Genomic DNA, 23874 nt, shown 5'->3' on the forward strand with positions numbered 1-23874 from the left:
ATTATTAAGAATAATGACAAATAATAATGATAATAATAATAATAAATAAATAAATAACAATAACAATATTACAAATAATAATAACAATCACAACAATTAATAATTTTAATGATAATAATAATAGTAACAAATAAGTGTAATAATAGAAAATCATAATTATGAATAGATAAGATAAAATAAAATATTAAAATTTTAAATATATTATAAAATATGCACACCAGTAGCAGAGATACATGCAATACCACATAACATGTTAATATACAATTTTATGATATCAGTTGTTGTAGGTACACTGCTACCAATATGGTCTGGGGTGATTTCTTATAATGACAATCCGATTTTCCAAACTCATAGGCAGCAAAGTTATGAGGCTATACTATTTATGGACTGAACCAAACCATTGCCACATTATGGTGTGTTACATACAAACATAACATAATAGATATATATATATATATATATATACGTATATATGAAGAAGATACTTAAAGCACCATATGATATAATAGTGGTGTGAGTTAGTACTTGGCATTACGACCACTACCTGACAGGGAGGTTAAAGAGAGAAACGTGCAATCGATTACTTTTGCATAGCATGACACCTATTGCTAATAATTTGTCAAGGCTAAAACAACCATCCTTTGATTGGAAGGGCGATGGACGCTCACTGTACACTATACCTGCTATACTTCAGGCCTATAACTCCCATATGATGGGCATACATATATGCATGCTAATCCATAATAACAACTATCCCACAGCCAAAGGGAGAGACAGTTAGTGCTCACTCTAAATTATAAATACCAAAATTTGATAAAATACAATAGAGTTCGTAAACTTTTACTACATCCATAAAATTCCATATTTCCTTTTAAACTATCGCATAAATTTGACACTTTTAATTAAAACTAATTACTGCCAAAATAATTTCATTTTCACAAATATTCAAATATACAATATATTTTATACATTAAAATTTATTATCCTTCTTAAATCATTAAAATTTATTTATGCAAAAATTATATTAAATCACGTAAAATCACGTAAATCATATAATTTAATTTCACCTAAATACATTTTATCATACAAAATAAATATAACAATAAATTCAACAATAAATAAACACAATTAGTTTCTCCAAAACATATAACCAATATTATATAACAAATATATTTAAATCATATAAAGTGACAAATAAAGTTAAACAAAAATATTTTAATTTTTAAAACATACATAATACCTTTCAAATAATAAATAACACAAACTATACATTCACACACACATACACATATGTACAACCTTTTAGCAAGTATGTATGCACACACACACACACACATATATATATACATATATGCACACAAATATGTATATATATATATATATTCATCTATAGATATTCATACATATATTCACATATATAAATTCATACATTTAAATATATACCTACAAACCTTTAACGAGCATATGTTAACAAGTATAAATGTCCACATATATATATATATATATATATTTTTTTTTTATATGTATATACAAAAGTTTTCAACAAATGTATATTTATACAAATATATATACATGTATATATTCATACATCACAATGCATACATATATATATATACAAATGTATGTACTTATAAACGTACACATACGTATGTGTACATAAACCTATATATATACAATTTACTTTAATTTTTCACATTTAATGTAATTATTTTGTTCAAAAATGGCAACATTTCAAATACACCACCATAATTCACAAACAAGGTGTCAATGGAAAGCTAAAGAGATGAGGAACATGTTACTAACTTTTGTTGGGCTCAATTCCACCTGTAGTGGCCGAAAAATGATCGATAAAATTTAGCCAATGTTTAACTCGCCATATCTCCAAAAAGGTAGGAAATTGAGTTGAACGAAGCTCAAAATCGAGCTCATAAGGTCTAAATATTGTGGGAAGGAGCATCAATTTGGCCAAGAGGTGGTCGGATCGCCGGAAAGCCAGCTTCCTTGTCACCGATGAATGCTAAATCTGGGCGGGTCCAATGAAAATTTGTCATGCTGTTCTGCCTACCGACCGGAAATCTCATGGGCACCACCCATGGCCGACACATGCATCGCATGGATGGTTAGAAGGTTGAATTTCGATGATGACCCGAGGGGAGGGAGGGAGAGAGAGAGAGAGAGAGAGAGAGAGAGAGGTGCACGTGAGAGTAAAGGGGAGAGGTGTTTCCCACGGGCAGAAAAAGAAAAAGAAAAATAATAATATAATCTAATATAATAATATTTTATTAAGGATTACCTGTGGCACTTTCTTGTCTTGACATGTGGCATCTTTCTAAACATGACACACGACACATCCCAACTGGTGACACGTGATGCAAATGAAAGGCACCTTTAAATATTCCATTACTTAGTAAAATCAATCTCGTGAAAAATAGGTACAATTTTAAACACCCTTTACTTTTCAACCATAGGTCCAAATTATGTGTACCACCAGTCTACAACCTTATATCAACGAGCTCTATCACATAGTATATGAGTCAATATCAAAATCTATATGGATAAAAAGTCAGCTATAGGACCCACTTGGTCAATTTCAAACTCAGGGTATTTTTTTAGTCGGGGTGTTACAATCTACCCCCCTTATAAGAATTTTCTACTCTAAATTTAACATACCAAACTAGGAGCAAAGTTAACAAAGACTTGCACCCATTACTTAGACTATTTGGTCACGTTAACCCCAGACCGACCGTACTTATATTGTGATGGGTAACCATCAGGGGTACACTACCATGCCATATGCCAAAAATTCTCAAGGGTAACAGAATTTAGAGCTCTAAACCACTATCCAAGATCCCTTATTGAAACCTCAAATAAGCTCTGATCTTAGGGAAAACCCTACCGGACAGTCTTATAGAAAATTCGGCATAATCTCCTCTAAGGGTTGAGCATGCCCAAAAAATTCTCTGCACAGAAAACACACTTCAGCACCATACCACTTTATTTCTTCCACCTTGCTACAAAATTTTCCACAATAGGCAGCACTTCAATAACAAAATATAAGACTAGACACTAAAAATAGTTTAATAAATAATGAATACCTTTAAATATCCATGTTTGCCCACACCTCTCACTTAGTACAGTATTACATTTCTATATTGCTTTACAAACATACCAAATACATAAATATAGATAAAAAGGTGATAAAATAACAATCATAATAGCAATATTAATAATAATAGTAGTACAACTTACCAAGGGCTACCGCATTTACCCGAAGGCTACCACATTTGCCCAAAGTCCATCATACTTGCCTAAAGGTTGTAATACTTGTCCAAATATTGTAATAATTGCCCGAAGGCTGCAATATTTGCTGAAAGGCTATCGTATACTAATAATAATAATAATAACACATGATAATAACAATAAAAATTATCATAATAAATAATAATAATAAACACAATAATAATTTGCAATAATGATAATAATAATATTAATAAAAATAATGATAATAATAATAAATAAATAAACAATAATAACAATTAACTATATTAATAACAATAATAATAATCACAATAATTAAAAAATTTAATAATAACAAAAAAGGATAGTAACAAAAAATCATAATTATGAATAAATAAGATAAAATAAAATAAAGTAAAATAAAATAAAATTTTAAAAATTTAAATATATTATAAAATATGCACACTTGTAGTAGAGGTACATATGATTCCGCAGAACATGCTAATATGCAATCCCATGATATCAACTGTCACAGGTCCACTTCTACCAATACAGTCCAAGGTGGTGCCTATAATGGTCGTCTGACCTCCAAGACTCGGAGATAATAGCGTTATGAGGCTAAGCTATTCATGAACCGAATCGAATCGTTGCCCCTTTACAATGTGGTACATACAAATATAACATAACATATATGTACATATATATGAAAAAGATATTTGATGCACCTACTATATATCAGTAGTGACAGACAGTATCTGGCATCCCGAACACTACTTGATGGAGAGGTTAAAGAGAGAAGCCTACAATCGGTCACTTTCGCATCCCACGACACCGATTGCTAACAACTTGCCATGGCTAAAACAATAGTCTTTTGACCGCAAAGGCAGCTGATGTTCGTTGTGCACTATACCTGCCATAACTCGTGCCCATAGCTCCCATAGGATGGCCATACATATATGAATGCTTATCCATAATGATAGCCATCCTACGGTCAAGGGGGAGACCTCATGGGGAGACGGCTGGTGCTCACTCTGCATTATGCCAGCCTACCCACTCTCAACACAACTCACAGGAATAACCATAAATATAACTTGCACGTTGATCCATAATCATAATAAACAATCATCCTGTGGCCAAGGAGGGTGGCGACGGATTCCCACTGTACAAATATACTTGCCAACCCTCAGGTTCGTGGTACCCACAATATAATAAACAACCATTTCGCGGCCGAGGAGGGGTGTGGCTGATGCTCATTATGCAAATATACTTACCAACACTTAGGTCCATAGCTACCATAGGATACCCATACATATTTGCACGCTAATCAAAAATATAGTATAGTACTGTATGATGTATCTAAAAATTATAAAATTTTACAATATTATAAATACCAAAATTTGATAAAATACAGCCGAATTTGTACACTTTTACTACCTCCATAAACTTCCATATTTCATTTTAAAAACATCACATAAGTCCAACGATTTTAATTAAAATTCATTACCACCAAATTAATTTCAATTTCACAAATATTCAAGTACAAAAAATATATTTTATACACTAAAATTTATTATCCTTCTTAAATCATTAAAATTTATTTCTTAAAAAATTATATTAGATCATGTAAAATTCACATATAATTTAATTTCACATAAATACATTTTATCATACAACATAAATATAACAAAAAATTAAATAATAAATAATCACAATTAATTTCTCCAAACCATTTAATAAATATTACATAACAAATATATTTAAATCACATTAAATAGTTTAATAAAATTAAATAACAATTTTCTTAATTTTTAAAACATACATAATACCTTTCAAAATTTTAAATAACATAAAATATACATTCACACATAGACACATATGTACAACCTATTAGCAAGTATGAACGTACACACACACACACACACATACATATATATACATGTATATACGCATACATATATGTACACAAGTAGGTATATATATATATTTGTTTTTTCATCTATAAATATCCATGCATATATTCACATATATATTCATACATTTAAATATATAAATACGAACTTTTAATGAGCATATTTTAACAAATATAAATGTCCACATATATATATTTTGATATGTATGTACAAAAGCTTTGAACTAATTTATATATTACACAAATCTATATGCATGTATATATTCATACATCACAATACATGTATATATATACAAATATATGTGCTTACAAACAGACACATACATATGAGTACATAAACCTATATATACAATTTAATTCAATTTTTCAATTTTCACATTTAATATAATAATTTATTCAAAAATGACACCTTTACAAATACAGTATCATAATTTGCAAACAAGGTATCAATGGAAAGCTAAAGAGATGAAGAGCACGTTACTAACCTCCCTTGGGCTCAATTCTGCCGGCGGTGGTTGAAAAATGATCGAGAAAATTCAACCAATGTTTAACTTACCATATCTCCAAAACGGTAGGAAATTGAGCTTAATGGAGCTCAAAATCTATCTCAGGAGGTCCAAAAATGATGGGAAGGAGCATTAATTTAGTCGAGATGTGGCCGAATCATCGAAAAGCCGGCTTCACCATCGCTAGCGATAGACGCCCTATCTAGGTGCGTCCGATGATAGTTTGTCATGCCATTCTGGCTGCAAACTATAAATCAAATAGGCATTGCCCATGGCCAACATGTGCATCGCACAGATGGGCAAAAGGTTGAATTTTAGCAAGGACCTAAGGGGGGAGGGAGAGAGAAAGGGAGAAAGAGAGAGAGAGAGAGAGAGAGAGAGAGAGAGAGAGAAAGAGAGATAGGTGCAAGTTAAAGGCAGAGGGGGAGAGGTGTTTAGTGGCTGGGAGGAGAAGAAAAAGAAAAGGAAAACTATAATATAATATGATATAATGTAATATAATAATATATTATTAAGGATGACATGTGGCACTTTCTTGTCGTCACACATGGTATCTTTCTAAATGTGACATGTGGCACATCCCAACTTGTGACACGTGAAACAAATTAAAGGTTCCTTTAAATATTCCATTACCCAATAAAATTAGTCCCCAAAAAAATTGGTACAATTTTACAAGGTCATAACTTTTAAATTGTAGGTCCAAATTATACGTCCCACCAGTCTACATAGTCCTATCAATAGGCACTATCACATAATATATGAGTCAATATCAAAATCTATATAGATAAAAAGTCAACCGTAGAACCCACGTGGTTAACCTCAATCAACCTTGGTCAAACCAAGTCAAAATTTTAAACTTGGGGCATTTTCTCAAGTTGAGGTGTTACAAATAGTATAGGTTTCCAGCTTAACTAAATTTCGAAAAAATAACCTATGTACAACAAATTAATAGATAGATACAGTACATAGAAAAATTGTATATATATATATATTAATTGTAACTTTAAATAAGGATATAGGATCCTAAGTTGTTTTTCAATGTTTGTGTATGATTCACTATTAGAGTACTTTATCATGTCAACTTGTGAGTTGAATTAGGAGCTATGTTGGTTTTAGCTATTATTGATGTGACATTTGTGGTTAAGTGTCATTAACTAATTTTTGTTGCCAATTACGTAAGTGGTGTGAAGCTTAAATATTTATATAACTTCTTTCATTCATTGAAGTTGCAAGCAAGGATCTTCCATGAAAAAATCACAAAGTTTTCTTCCATTTTCTCTTTAGTTTTTCTAAGGAATGTTTTTTTTCATTTTTCTCTTAATATAATTTACATCGAGGCTTTAGAGCAAAGATAGATGGTTTGAAGGTTTATATATGGAATATTTTGAGATTTTGAACATGGAAAACTCATTTGAAAGTATGATTTCAGACAAAATTGGTGATTTACTAGTCACTATGTCTAATTTTTTATACAATATTCTAAAGCTAAATGATGAAAATTTTCTGGTGTGAAAGTCATAAATTCCTCCCATATTGCAAGATCATAAGTTAGACAAAGTCGTACTAGTTGATGAGCCATGGTTCATGAGAGATTTTGTGTACAATGACATGGAGGTTAATGAAGAGTGTTTACCAAGATAATCTCTTGATGACAACTATGGATCTTACAAGATCAATTCTTGCTTAGATGGTTGGTTTGAACAACTAATGTTTAATCACTAGGAGATTTATTTAGGCTGAAAACTACAAGAATTTGGGTTACAAGTAAAAAGATTTATACATCTTAATATGAGGTAGCTAGCAATGTTTTCACTAAGAAATCAACTGCAAAGAACAAAAAAAGGATCTATGAAAATTATCACATATTGCAAAAAGATGAAGAAGATCATTGATTAGATGTGTACTAGCAACTTTTTAGTGCCTGAGAAGGAGCTTGTAATGTGTATATTAATTGGCTTAGAGCTAGAATATGGAGCAGTTCAAGTCAATTCCATAGTAAACTGCCATTATCTTGTTCGTTCTGAAACTACCATTGAACAAAATAATGTTGTGGCAATCTATCCTTATGTGAATCTTGTCTCCTCCTTTAATTGGGTCAACTTAGTAATCCTCTACCTTTTTTAAATTCTATTGGTAATTTTGCTAATGGAAATAATTCTTACTTGAATATCTCCAATAATGATGAGCCCAGATGTGGAAAATTTGTTGAAAAAGGAAGATATGATGATAATCAAGGTAAAGCTTATTATGGATAAGGAAGAGGAAAGCACTAAAGGGGTAGAAACATAAAGCCTCAATGTCAAATTTATAAAACCATTGGTCCAAATGGGAAGTATTTGCTATTATAGAGATTCCAATTTTGGAATTTTTATGTATCAAGGCTTTCAAGAGAATAATAATTCATAAAAGGGTTATTAACATAATTGGTTGCTAAACTATATGGCGGTTTAGAAGTTGGTCCCAAAGTTTTTTTCTTTTTCTTTTTTCTTTTTTTCATTTTAGTCCCCAAACTCATATAAACATATCACTTTTAGTCCTTAGCCATATATCCATCTCAAATAGACCATTTAACTCATGTGAGACACACATGGAGCGTTAGAGCAAGTGTGAAACATGTCTTTTCTCACTCTTTTCTCTAATCTCTATTTTCACATGCCTTCTTTCTCACTGCTCCCTCCTATCCTTTATTTATCATCTCCTCTCTCTCCTTCTCTCTCTCTCTCTCTCTCTCTCTCTCTCTCTCATTATTGAATATGGAAGAGGGATTGGAAAGTGGTTCAGATATGTTGTTGGAAATGAGTTTATGATCTCCGTAGAAGGTTCTACTTTAAAAAAATATAATATTCTAAAGAAGTCGTACACAGAGAGTACTTTTTATATTTTTTTCTCCTTTCAACCATTGAATTTCCTACAGGATTTAAAATACACAAACTTTGGCATAAGTATAAAGTAGAACAATTATAAAAATTTGATAGAAACAATGCAATTAAATAATTCAACCATAAAGATCTAGTATTATATTTATGTCTCTTATATCAATATATTAATGGGCAGCAAAAATTTTAGCCATGTTGCTTCAAAAAGTTTCATTACTTTCAATCTTCACCACCACCACCAACAACAACTCTTGCCAATTCTAACCCAACCTTCTAGGTCCACAACCATCTATTACTTCTTCTAAAACTTTTACTACTTCTCTAATAGTCTCCTCTCATTCATCACAGGTTTTCTCAAAAGCAATCTAGGAATTAACCTCCTTTTCTCAAAAGCAATCTAGGAATTAACCTTCTTAATAATCATAAATCAAACTCACAATTGTGGATCAATCAATTAAGAAAATATGTGAGAGCTCAAATTATTCAACTCTTCATGTCATAACCCATCCAGGATCCATTACCGAAACCCTAGATAAGCCTTAATCCTAAGGGAAACCCTACAGGACCATTCTACAAAAAATCCGATAGCATCTCCCCTAAGAGTTGAGCATGCCTAAAAAATTTTCCACATAGAAAACACCCCACTATCATACCACCTTATTCCTCCCACAGTAAAAAAATTAATCGTGGAACTCACTTGGTCAACCCCAATCAACCTTGATCAAACTTAATCAAAATTCAAACTCAAGGCATTTTCTAGGGTTAGGGTGTTACAATCAACCCCTTTATGGAAATTTCATCCTCAAAATTTAGCACACCTAACTAGGAACAGAGTCAACAAAGGCTTGCACCCACTACTCAGACTATTTAATCACACTATCCCCTAACCAACCATAACTATATGGTGATGGGTAACCGTTCGGAGTACATCACCACACCATATGTCAAAAACTCCCAGGGGTAATAGAAACTAGAGCTCTGTTACCACTCTATTAGTACCCATCCAAGATCCCTTACTGGAACCCTAGTTAAGTTTAGATCCCAGGGAAAACCCTACTGGACTTTCTTATAAAAAATTTGGTAGCATATCCTACACAGAAACCACTCCACAATCATACAACTTTATTCCTCTGATAGTCAAAAGTTAACTGTGGAACCCACTTGATCAACCCAATCAATCTTCATTGAACTTGGTCAAAAATTCTAACTCGAGGCATTTTCTCGAGTCGAGTATTACACTCTGCCTTTCTTCTTTCTAACCCTTCCGAATTGTTAGGGTGAGCAAACATGTTTCTATTCATGAGTTAGCCATAAAGGTTTGGGTCAGTTTGTCACTATTGGCTTATTCAATTTTGAACAATTTTGGAATTCAAATATTTTTCAACACTAGAACATGCATTTAAATTAACATCCACAAAGCTTTAGTCTTTCTTGCCTTGGTTATCAAAATCAGGAAGTTCTTCTAATAGTTCATCATCTAAATACTTTAACATGAGAGCCAGATTCTCCCATTCTACTTCTTTGTTACCCTCACTCTTAATTGATGGCAAAGAAGAAAGAAGAATCAGAAATAGAAAACTCAATATCAAGCAATCGATGTCCATGAAGGAAATTTATAATAACCAGTTGACCAAGCCAAAACCAAGTCCCATGTCGAGTATTGTCACGAATTCTTCAACAAATTTTCCTGATGGTATTTTTCTTACTCCTTTGTATCTAACATTTTTTGTCTCTTTCTTCCCTGTATTTTTCCTTCATGAGTTAGTTAGATTAATGAAGTTTGAAACTCACTTTGCTATTCATATGGTTAAGAAATTTATAAGTGCTTTTGCAAATATATATGAGTAGAAATATATATATATATATATATATATGTTTTCAATGTGCCTCAGATCTGAAGATGGCTTTAGGTTTTCCTCTAAATCTTTAAGCTAACCTTTTGTTTATTTAAGCCCAAAATTGAATTTCCTCCATTTTTTTTTTGTTATGTGAGGGGATAGAGAAAAGGGAGAGTTTTGGGCAAATGACAATGTGAAAAGATAAAAATTGCCTCTATATAATGCAACAGGTGCATCTCACATTAGCTTGATGGTCCATTTGAAATGGAAATATGGTTAGGAACCAATGACGATTGGTGTATAAAAGTTTGGTGACTAAAATGCCAATAAAAAATTGGCGACCAACTTGTAAGCTGTGATGTTTATTGAAGATCTATTATGTTAATAACCCTTCAAAGAATGGAAATCTTTATCATTCTAATGTGCCTTCTTTTTTCAATCCTTCTATGTTTGGTGACATGATTCAAATATCTTTCGGTATAATAAACACTAGATGCTTATGGAAATTTTATGCCTCAAACTGCTAGTAATCAAAATGGTTTTAGTCATTGTGGTGGAGTAATAATTGTGAACGTTGCTAGATAACCAGTTAATTCTTTCTCCACCAATGAGCAATGCAAAATAGAATAATACAAGTGGACAACTTATCTCATATTAGAACAACAGTAATGCAAATGCTAAGTTATTTGCCAGTGGCTATTCCAGTCAAGCTTAATCTAACATTGCAACTCTACTTGTTTTAATGGGAGATCCAAATTTTTTTTGGATAATGAAGCAATAAACCATATTGTTGCCAATGGTGATATTGATACGAACCTAGGACGACCTGCTCCTAAACTTGTATTATATTAGCCCGGATCTAATTACGTTCAAGTTCTAATGGTCACCTCAACTCCTAACCAACCTGTGATTAGAAATCTTGGTATATAATAAAGACGCCACAATAGGTGATGGATGTCCTATTGATAAGTCAAAACTAAAACACTCATTCACTAATGGTGTTTTAGGTGTTCAAAAGAACAAAGAGAGATTCAATCTCACAAATAATTTCTGTATAAAATTCAAGCTTCCTTTCTCACTGAAAATAAGCCTTTAAATAGGCTTTGAATGAACAAAATAAAACCCTAAAAGGATTAGGAAATTTCGGCCAACATAAAATCCAATTAGAAAATTGCCTAATTTCACATCCTTTCCTAATCTAAATTGGATTAATTAATTCCCTTATTTTGAAGTAGGAATTAATTAATTTACAATGAAAATAATAAAATAATAACTTTCCTAAACTTATTTTTCCAACAAATAAATAAATAAAAACCCAAAAAAAAGTCAAATGTAAATTAGAAAATTAGTTGACTAGTTTGACAACTAAGCTGACTTATGTCTGATGTCTGAGCTAACTTATGTCTGCCTGATGTCCGAGCTAACTTATGTCTGCCTGATGTCCAAACTAAGTTAATGTCTGATGTCCAAAGTCCAAGGTCAGATGTCTGAGGCATGGGTGTTTGATATAAAATGTCCGATGTATGGGTGTCCGACATAAAATGTCCGATGTATTAGCCTCCACCACTTGGATGCTTAAAACAAGTCTTTTATCTTCAGGTATTGACAAGGCCTTTTGAGAATGAATTACGTTCTAGATAAAGGCAGCAAGGTTGTCCTTAAACCTCTTAGCCTGAATCCTAGTGATCGGTCCAGTCTTCATCGTATCGGATCAGTACCCTAGAGAGTTGTCGGTTGTGCGAACTCGGGCGGATTTGCATCATTCCCCTCCTCTTGAAAAGGATTTGCCCTCAAATCAAAGTCATCACCTATAGCAAAAGGAGATAAATCAGCAACATTGAAGGTGGCATTAACATTATACTCACTCGGTACATCAAGTTTGTAGGCATTGTCGCTTATCCATTCCAAAACTTGAAAAGGTCCATCACCCCTCGACATGAGTTTTGATTCCTTTGTTCGAGAAATCTTTCTTTCCTCACATGCAACCACACCCAATCTCCAGGTTTAAAGACCATTGGTTTTCAGCCTTGATTAGCCACCTTTGCATATTGCTCGGTCCTTCTTTCAATATTTGCCTTTGTCTTCTCATGAATCTGTTTTACAAAATCAGCTTTTTGTTTTCCATCTAGATTAGCACGCTCACTCAAAGACAAAGGTGTTAGATCTAATGGAGTCAAAGGATTAAAACCATAAACAATTTCAAATGGTGTATATTTAGTAGCTGAATGTAAAGACCTATTATAAGCAAATTTAACATGTGGCAAACATTCTTCCTAAGTTCTCAAATTTCTACTAATTAAAGCATGTAACAAAGTAGACAAAGTTCTATTCACTACTTCGGTTTGTCCATCAGTTTATGGATGACAAGTAGTTGAAAATAAAAGCTTAGTATCTAACTTAGCCCACAAAATTTTCCAAAAATAACTTAAGAACTTAGCATCCCTATCCGAAACAATAGTTCTTGGCATTTCCTGCAATCTTAAAATTTTCTTGAAAAATAAATTAGCAACATTGGATGCATCATCAGTTTTATGACATGCAATAAAATGTGCCATTTTAGAAAACCTATCTACTACAACAAATATTGAATCTTTACCTATCCTTGAACTAGGCAAACCAAGAATAAAATCCATAGACAAATGTACCAAAGGATAGGTAGGAATTGGCAAAGGCTTGTACAATCCATGCGACTTCAATGTTGATTTTGTTTTTTGGCACTTCAAACATCTTTCACAAATTCTCTCAATATCTCTCCTCATGTTAGGCCAATAAAAATGTTATTGCAGCAAGGATAAAGTTTTAAAAACATAAAAATGACCCATTAAACCACCCCCATGTCCTTCCCGAACCAATAATTCCCTAATGCTACAATTAGGCACACAAAGTTTGTTTTCCTTAAACAAATACCCCTTAAATATATAAAATATATTAAATTCATGTTTCAAACAGGTTCTAAAAATTTCTCCAAAGTCATTATCATGCTCATAAAATTCTTTCAATTGTTCAAATCCAAGCAATCTAGCATCTAAGGTAGAAAAGAGTACATACCTTCGCGATAATACATCGGCAACCACATTTTCCTTATATTTTTTGTAGCGTATCACATATGGAAAGGTTTCAATAAATTCAATCCACTTGGCATGCCTTCGGTTGAGCTTTCCTTGACCCTTAATATGCTTCAAGGACTCATGATCCGTATGAATCACAAACTCCTTTGGCATGAGATAACGCTGCCGCGTCTCCAAAGCCCTCACCAAAGCATACATCTCCTTGTCATATGTCGGGTAGTTTAGTGCAGCTCCATTTAATTTTTCACTAAAGTATGCTATGGGTCTTCCTTTTTGCATTAAGACAGCTCTAATACCTACACCCGAAGCATCACATTCAATTTCAAAAGTATTAGAAAAATTTCGCAAAACTAATAAAGGTGAATTACACAATTTTTCTTTCAACAAATTAAAAGATTTTTCTTGTACTTCACTCCATTTAAAGCCAACATTCTTCTTGACAACTTCATTCAAAGGTGTGGCTATGCTGCTAAAATCTTTGACAAATCTTCTATAAAAACTTGCCAAGCCATGGAAATTCCTCACTTGGGTGATTGTTGTAGGAACCGGCCACTCTTTGATTGCTTGCACTTTAACTTGATCCACTTTCCTTTCTAAGAACTTGCAAAACTTGCCTAAGTTGATCCACATGCTCATCCAAGTTTTGGCTATATACCAAAATATCATCAAAATAAACAACCACAAATTTACCAATAAATGGACACATTACATGATTCATAAGCCTCATGAAAGTACTAGGTGCATTAGATAATCCAAAAGGCATAACTAACCATTCATACAGCCTATATTTAGTTTTAAATGCGGTTTTCTATTCATCATCTTTTTTCATTCTAATTTGATGATAACCACTCCTAAGATCAATTTTAGTAAACATGCAAGTACCATGCAACTCATCAAGCATATCATCTAACCTAGGAATGGGATGTCAATATTTAATGGTGATGTTATTTATAGCCCTACAATCAACACACATTCTCCAAGAACCATACTTTTTAGGTACCAACAAAACAGAAACAGCACATGGACTTAAACTCTCACGAATGTATCCTTTATCAAGCAAGTCACTTATCTGTTTTTGCAGCTCCTTTGTTTCTTCGGCATTGCTTCTCTATGCTGGTATATTTGGTACAGTAGCCCCTGCGACAAAGTCAATTTGATGTTCTATCCCTTGAATATGTGGTAGTCCACTTGGAATCTCATTCGGGAAAACATCTCCAAACTCTTTCAAAAGAAAAATCATTGAACTTGGCAATTCAAGTTCTTCGAAGTTAGTTTGATCATTAAAATAGTTTTCTTTATATATCATGACCAGCAAGGGTTTCGTACATTCAATAGCCTTATTAATATCCCCAAAACTCAAATAAAAATTCTTGTTTTTCCTCTCTTTTCTTTCTTTTCTTTTTCTTCCCTCGGTTTGGCTCTCATTGGCGGAAATTTCTAGATTGTTGGTGCTCTCGGGTTTGCTCTCTTTTCTCACCCCCCTCTCGACTTTCTCTTGGTTTTTCCACTCGATCTGGGTTTTAGAAAGCCTACCTTGATCAGCAACCTCAATCTCACCTTCTTGAAAGGATGGTGAAGCCGTTGGTGCCATATTTGTTTTCTCCTTGAGTTTTTCAGCCTCCCTCCTTTGTTGCATTTGTAGTTGATCTTTGTAGACCTCCTTGGGAGTCAATGGCTCCAGCTTGATTTTCTTCCCGTTAAACCTGAAAACAACATTATTTTCTCGACCAAAATGAGTAGCATCTTTGTCAAATTGCCATGGTCTACCTAGTAAAATATGTCCGACATGCATTGGTACAATGTCACACAAGACAACATCCTTATACCTACTTATATTAAATTTAACTTTGGCTTGGTTATTTACCCTCATCTCACCACTATCATTTAACCATTGTAACCTATAGGGTTCTGGATGTTAAATTATTTTCAAGCCTAATTTATCAACTACAAGATTACTTATCACGTTGGTACAACGCCCACTATCTATAATCATGCTACAAATCTTACCTTGTATTTCGCAGCGAGTGTGGAAGATGTTTTCTCTTTGTATCTGCTCTTCATCGTTGTAGACAGCAAGTACTCTCCTTGAAACCAAGCTCAACTCGGCATTAGATGTGTATACTGGTTCGGCTTCATCATCATTCCATTCCTCCTCTTGCTCAGTTTCAGCTTCGCTTTCTTCACTTGCAGATTCCAGTTCACCATCACCCTTTAATACCATGATTCTTCTATTTGGGCATTGGCTAGCTATGTGTCCTCTTCCTTGGCACTTAAAACAAATTATTTCTCTGGAATTTTGAGGTTGAGGATCAGATTTTATCTCACCTCTAAGTGCTTGGATAGATTCGGTCTTGGCCTCCCTTTTTGACCGGTTGGTACTTTCTTCTCCAGCTTTCGGCTTTGGTTTGATTTTATTAGCTGAATTGTTTCTCCAGCCACTTGAATTGATTCTTCCACTGCTGGAAACACCTCCAAGCTGTGATGCTACTCCCTTCCTCTTGAATTGGTGTTCAAGCTTAATGGCTACATGCAACATTTCCTCCAACTCCAAGTATTGTTGCAATTTAAGCTAGTTGGCAATGTCACGGTTTAAACCACCAAGAAATATCGCCATTGTTGCCTCCCTATCCTCATCCATATTCAGCCTCATCATGAGCATCTCCATCTCTTTGTAATAATCCTCCATGGACCTACTTTCTTGAGACAAATATTGAAGCCTTTGATGCAACAACCTATGGTAATGTGATGGCAAAAACCGCTTTCTCATGGCTCCTTTCATTTGTTGCCATGTTGTGATCAAGTCATCACCAACTCTCCTTCGGGTGCCTTGCTCATTTGTCCACCATTGGAGTGCATAATGGCCAAACTCCATTGCTGCCAACTTCACCTTCTTACCCTCCGAATAATTATGGCAGTCGAATATCATCTCCATATTTTCTTCCCACTCCAAATATGCCTCGGGATCACTTTTTCCCATGAATGGTGGGATGTAGACCTTGATATTGCTAAGATTTTCATTTGTTTCTTCCCTCCTATACCTTCCATGGCCAGCTCTCTCTTGGACAGCAAAGGTTTCATCCATGCATTCCTCAAAGTCTCCTCCGAAATTCTCCTCCTCAAATTCCTCTCTCGGTCTCTCACGGCCTCCTCGTCCTTGACCTCGACCTTCATGGAATTCTTGCCTATTTTTTATGTTCGGAATTCCTTGGGAAACTTCAAGCCTTCCCATCCTTTGATTCATGTGCTCAACTTGAGCACTCACCCACTATAATTGTTCCAAAACAGCTTTCAATTCCGTTTGCTCACCACTCCCGATAGCTTGTGGATCACCATGAAATCCTACGGACTCCTCCTCATTAATTCACATAGGTGGATCTCCTCTCCTCACCCTTGAATCTGCCATGTTAGTATGAATAATACAAAAATAAAATAAATTCTCACCAGATTCACTCCCTCACATGTTTCACTCAATATAAGAACTCGACACTCGTGTTTGCACACTAATTTCGGCTTTTAACCCTCTTTTGTGCTCACACTCTCTTTCCTTTTTCCTCTCAATGAATTATCTCAAAGTTCTAATTAAAACACCCACAAAATAGCAATTAGGTCACAAGTATATTTTAATTAAACTTATCAACAAAACAGTAGCTAAAAGTAGGCAATACCGAAGAATTCAACAAAGCCTAGTTTTCGGCTTTTCTAGGTGAAATAAAGGAAATTAATGAGAAAACTTTGGAATTTTGAAGAACTGGACTAGATGATAATAGATTATGAGTTCAAGAATAAATTTCTAGAAAAAGAAATTCAAATACTAACAAGAATCAAAGAGAACAAAAATATAGAATAGTTGTTGGTTGTTGTTCTTTGTAATTCAAGTTTTTGTATCAAATCCTTTAACTAATTTTAATCCAAATAATTTAGCACTCAAACTCAAATATCCAGCAGCAAAAATAACTCTCCAGAAACTCCAAATATGGAATAAATAATCAACAAAGCAGTACTTACAAGAAATTTCCAGCAACAAACTTCAACATCAATTTTCAACAAACCGATACATATATATATATATTTTTTATATTCGGCTTTCTTCTTTTTTTTTTTTTCACTCACTGAATATCAAGCACAAATGCAGTAGCAAGAATAAATAACAAATTTGCAACTCCAACTCCAAAAATTCACCAAACCCGTGACCTCCAAAAAAACACAAATGTGCAGTTTTTTTTTTTTTTTTTAAATGTTGCTGCAAACTCTTTTTTTTTTTTTTTAATAGATGAATGCAAATATTTAAGACTAAAACAGAAAAGAAAAACAAACAATAACCAAATTAAAAGAACAATGATGAAAGACAACCAAACAACTAGGAAACAAAAAATACGTTAAAACTAGGAAATCCTAATTTAACTAGGAATGGTTTTTTTTTTTTTTTTTTAAAGATACAGAACTTATATGGGATGGATGCAACCTTGACCTAATGCTAAAATTGCCAAATAACACAAAAAAAAAAAACAAATAAAGATAGATCAAACCTGAACAAAATCGGTTCTGATACCAAATGATACGAACCTAGGACAACCTGCTTCTAAACCAGTATTATATTAGCCCGAATCTAATTATGTTCAAGTTCTAATGGTCACTTCAACCCCTAATCAACCTGTGATTAGAAACCTTGGTATATAATGAAGACGCCACAATAGGTGATGGATGTCCTATTGATAAGTCAAAACTAAAACACTCATTCACTAATGGTGTTTTAGGTGTTCAAAAGAACAAAGAGAGATTCAATCTCACAAATAATTTCTGTATAAAATTCAAGCTTCCTTTCTCATTGAAAATAAGCCTTTAAATAGGCTTTGAATGAACAAAATAAAACCCTAAAAGGATTAGGAAATTTTGGCCAACATAGAATCCAATTAGGAAATTGCCTAATTTCACATCCTTTCCTAATCTAAATTGGATTAATTAATTCCCTTATTTTGAAGTAGGAATTAATTAATTTACAATTAAAATAATAAAATAATAACTTTCCTAAACTTATTTGTCCGGCAAATAAATAAATAAAAACCCAAAAAAAAGTCAAACGTAAATTAGAAAACGAGTTGACTAGTTTGACAACTAAGCTGACTTATGTCTGATGTCCGAGCTAACTTATGTCTGCCTGATGTTCGAGCTAACTTATGTCTGCCTAATGTTCGAGCTAACTTATGTCTGTCCAAATGAACTTATGTATGCCTGATGTCCGAACTAAGTTAATGTCTGATGTCCGAAGTCCGAGGTCAGATGACTGAGGCATGGGTGTCCGACATAAAATGTCCGATGTATCAGCCTCCACCACTTAGATGCTTAAAACAGGTCTTTTATCTTCAAGTATGGATAAGCCCTTTTGAGAATAAATTACGTTCTGGATAAAGGCAGTAAGGTTGTCCTTAAACCTCTTAGCTTGAGCCCTAGTGATCGATCCAATCTTCATCCGTATCGGATCAGTACCCTAGTGAGTTGTCGGTTGTGTGAGCTCGGGCAGATTCTCATCAGATATTCTTTTGCAACAATTGGAACACAAAATGGCAATAATAAACTGCTTATTGAAAATGGCCAAAGCTTTGATATTGCAAGTATAGGCAACATGTTCCTCCATTCCATATATTATCCAAACCATGTCTTATTGCTAAAAAAATGTTTTAGTTGTACCATCCATTGCCAAGAACTTGTTCGGTATATTAAAGCTAGTTGTGACAATAATATTGTTATTGAATTTGATGCTAATGATTTCTTGATTAAGGATAACCATATAGGGCTAGTAGTTCTAAAAGAAACACTCAAAGAAGGACTTTATAAGCTACAGGTACCACATAACAAGATTCTAAAAGGAGTTCAAAGATGCTTGAGATAAGGAAACAAAATCAGAGGAAGTAAAACCCACACATAATATCAACCAAGTTTATGATTTTTAAGCAAAGTCAATGGAGCCATAATTACAGACCTATTTCAAATCGATTTGTGCTCAATAATCTAATATAAATGCCTTTATAGATTGTTTTGTACCTTTTACATATTGGAAACTCTTGTAAAACTAGGTATTATTGTGATGACAAAAAAGGCATGTCTTAATATTCTTTCCTTAAGAAAATTTCCATGGAATTAGAGCCTTTGCAAACTAGTATTCCAATCATGTGATCTACCTCCTTTCCTTCCTCATTCTCAGTCAAACAAGAAACCAACACTTATGATTCAAGCATTTAATCAATGTGCTAACCATCCTATGGTGTTCTCAAATTGTTCCCTTGTTGCTAGCCTTGGTGTTGTGGATTACAAGCCCTAAACACCCACTTTAATTAATTAATGACAATGATGGTAAGAAAATACAAAAATCCAAACTATGAGTTATGGATTTATAATGATAGCTTATTAACAGCTTGGCTTCAAGATTAAATGATTGAAGAAGTTTTGAGTCCAACGTTGGAGCTAAAATTATCATCAAGAGTAGGCATCTGTAGAAGAACAACTTTTACCAGTAACAAACAATAAAGAAGGACAACTTAAAAATAAAATTTTAACACTTAAAAAAGAAACACTTTCTATGGATGGATATATAGGAAACTTCAAAAATATATGTGACAATTTTGCTGCAATCAATTAGCTTATGTCCAATCTAGACAAGGTTTTTCAGTTGGTCAATGATTTAGAAACAAGATATCAAGACTTTCACCTTGCTATACTCACAAAGCCACCTTATCAAACCGTCAATGAGTTCACATTGGCGCTTTAAGGCCATGAGCAGTCTTTAGTAGCACAAAGGGAAAAAGAAGCTCATTATCTTAATCATGCCCAGGCTATTTTAAGGCAGCGTGGCAAATAGGAAATTCTATAGGAGGTTGACAGTTCAATTTTCATGGAAGGGGGTTTTACGTCAATAGTAGGCCATGGAAATACTTCAAGCCCTTCTCCATATTTTTCACCACGTCAAGAAGCAAACTATCAACCATCCTTCACTACTCAAGGAGGTAACACCAGTACTGATCAAACTTCTTATCATGATAAAACTAAGATAGCATGCCAGATTTGCAAGACGAATAATCACATAGCAATTGATTATTCGAATTAATATGATCACTGATATCAACCCAAAGGTGTCCGTTAAGCTTTCGCTGCACTTTCTCTTCATAATAAGCCTGATGATTCCTATTAGGTTGGATTTGAAGCTACAACCTGCGTGACTATGATGTAGGTAAGCTCACCACTATCTACCCATATACTAGTCACAATAAAATCTTTGCAGATAACGGAGATGCACTGTCTATTACACATATTGGTGATGTTTCTATCTCTACTAGTCATGGTACACTCACTCTAAAAAATATACTTGTTCCAGAATTACAAGAAAGAAAAAAAAATTGTCTATTGCAAAATTTACCGATGATAAACCTTTTACTTTGAATTTACCTCCGTTGGATTTTTAATTAAGAATCTAAGTAGCAAGATAATAGCAAAAGGGCATAAATGTGGTCAGCTTTATTCATTGAATGAGCAATTCATAAAGTTTTTAGTGCAATAAACGAAGGAGCTTCTTCAACAATCTGGCAACAAAGTTTGGGACACCCTAAATTAAAATCACTAAAGATGTTGAAGGATAAGTACAATATAGTTGCTACCTGTTGGTTTACTAAACTATCTATTTGTGCCAGTTGCCAAATGGGAAGCTGTAAACTCCCATTTAATAACTCTAATAAAATTGTTCAATTTCCACTTAAAAGATCCTCTGTGACATATGGGTACCTGCCCTAGTTAACTCTTCTCAAAACTTTTTGAAAAGATCCACTGTTACTATGCTATTATTGTTGATGATTACTCAAGGTTTTCTTGGTTGTATCCTCTTAAGAAAAGGTCAAGCTTCTTTGGTTTCTTTGTTAAGTTTCAAAAGGTTTTAGAAAATTCATTTAATAGAAAGATCAAAGTCTTTGAATGTGATGAGGGAGGAGAGTTTAATTCCATTGGTTTTCTTGAACATTTACATAACTATGGTATTCAATAGCAAGTATGTTGTCCTAGAACTCCTAAGCCATGTGGTTGAAATAGGACTTACCATGTTGTTTCATATGAATTTGCCTACAATTTATTGGGTTTATGCTTTTCTCATGGTGATCTACCTTATCAATCAGCTTCCATCCTCAATCCTTCATAATGATATTCCCTACCGTCAGCTGTACAAAAGAAAACCCAGTTACACTGGTTTTTGAATCTTGGGTTGTCGCTATTTGCCTTTGTTAAGGCATCAAAATAAAACCAAATTTGATCGAAATACATATCCATGCATCTTCCATGCCTACAATGCAATCCTTAAAGGATACCTCTGCTTGCACCCTCAAAGCCAACTTATATATATATATATATACCTCGGCATGTAGTTTTTTATGAAACTTTAATTTCTTATGCCTCTATTTCCACGTTTAATCGTTCTGCAAACTTAGACCTCACTATGGTCCCAGTCTTTGATGAATGGTAAAAAACTAATGATGTTCATTATAATCAAATGTAAGTGACACACCATCCTTTGTTCACATGATATTTCTATCTATGAAATTGTGGGTCTGCTCCTAAGTGTACCATATAAAGACCAAATTTCATACCAACACAATGATACAGAAATTGATGCAAGCTCACTTTCTCATGGAAACCAAGCTTTACCTCAATGTAATGATGCAAAAACTCCATCTTCATCTCAAGCAATAGCACCAATCAATTCCATGACTATGGAAACTTTATCGGATTCTTCAACGAACTTCATGAACACCTCTCTGTCAAACAAATTAGGCTTCATAAAAACCTCTACATCAAAAGAATCCTTCATTCACATTAGTACTGATCCCCAACTTAATGCCCATTTATTCGTTGATATTCCAATTTAGCCTAACATTATAATCCAAGATACTACATCTCCCGTTACTCCTATGATCAATCAACAACCAGATCTTATGGTCACTCGTAAAAAGTTAAAGATTGATCCTTCTTTGGCTTCAAAAATGATGCTTTTAACCATTGCATCTTCTGGTCTCATTGAGCCCAAAACTCTCTGTATTGCTTTAAAAGATTCCTGCAGGATAGATAATATGGAAAAAGGAGTTTGAAACACTTTAATCTAATAAAACCTGGTGACTGGTTCCTCAACCTGTGCAATGAATGTGGTAGGTTCAAAATGGGTTCATCATTTTAAATATAAAGAAGATGGTTCTCTTAACTGTTTTAATGCTTGCTTAGTTTCATGTGGATTTACCCACTTTTCTGGAGCCAATAATGATGAAACTTACTATTTTGTAATTTGGCCTACAACAATTTGTTTAGTTATTTCTTCAGCTTTATCCTACAAATGGCCATTGAAACGACTAGATCTAAAGAATGCATTTTTGCTTGGTAATTTGAAGGAGACAGTGTATATAAAACAACCCTTGGGGTTTATATATCTTGCTTATCATAGTCAAGTATGTTTACTTTAAAAATCTTTGTATGGGCTCAAGCAAGCTCCTTGAGCTTGGTTAAACTGTCTTAGTTTTTGTTCATATTGGCTTTATTTGCAACAAAGTAGATATGATATCATCATAAAGGCTAGTGCTGTTGCTCAAATTCAAACTCTTATCAGACAACTTAGTAATGAATTTGCAATCAAAGATCTTGGTGCCTTACACTATTTTATGGTGTTTAACTTAAGTATTTTCCTAAAGGAGCACATCTTTCTTAGTCTAAGTATATTATAAATTTACTTGATCGAGCCAGGATGTTTGATTGCTCTCCTGTTTCCACACCTATAGTTATAAAAACTTAAGTCTTATCTAATGATCTTGATCCTGTTGATATTTCTTCTTATCAAAACCGTGTGGATGCTCTTCAATACTTGACCTTTGCAAGACTGATATTTTATATGTAGTAAATCAGGCATACACACATATGTCCAGTCCTACTCTTGTTCATCTTAAGGTTGTTAAACAATTTTTTTGTTATCTACAAGCAACAAAGAATTTTGGATTTTTATTCATGTCAGAGTTCTTGCAATCTTTATTGCTTCTTAGATGCAAACTGGCAGACTATCCTTTAACTCAACGAAGTATTATTAGCTATTGTGTATTTGTAGGTGCCAATTGTATCTCATATGTTCCAAGAAACAACCTATTATTTCTCATTCCAGCTCTAAAGCTGAGTGCAAATCTATGGCATCTACTATAGCTAAACTTACCTGGGTTTCTTTTCTTCTTAAAGATCTTGTTATTTGTCTGTCTTCACCTCCACAATTATTTTATGATAATACGAGTGCCTTATATGTGACAGTGGATCCATTATTCCATGCTTGTGCTAAGCATATTGAAATAGACTATCATTTTGTGCATTAAAAAGTTGCTATTGGTTATTTGGTACCGTATATTTCATCCTCCATGCAGCCTACAGCTATATTTACTA

This window comes from Ziziphus jujuba, chromosome 12 (genome assembly GCF_031755915.1).
Source record: "Ziziphus jujuba cultivar Dongzao chromosome 12, ASM3175591v1".
Lineage (NCBI taxonomy): Eukaryota > Viridiplantae > Streptophyta > Magnoliopsida > Rosales > Rhamnaceae > Ziziphus > Ziziphus jujuba.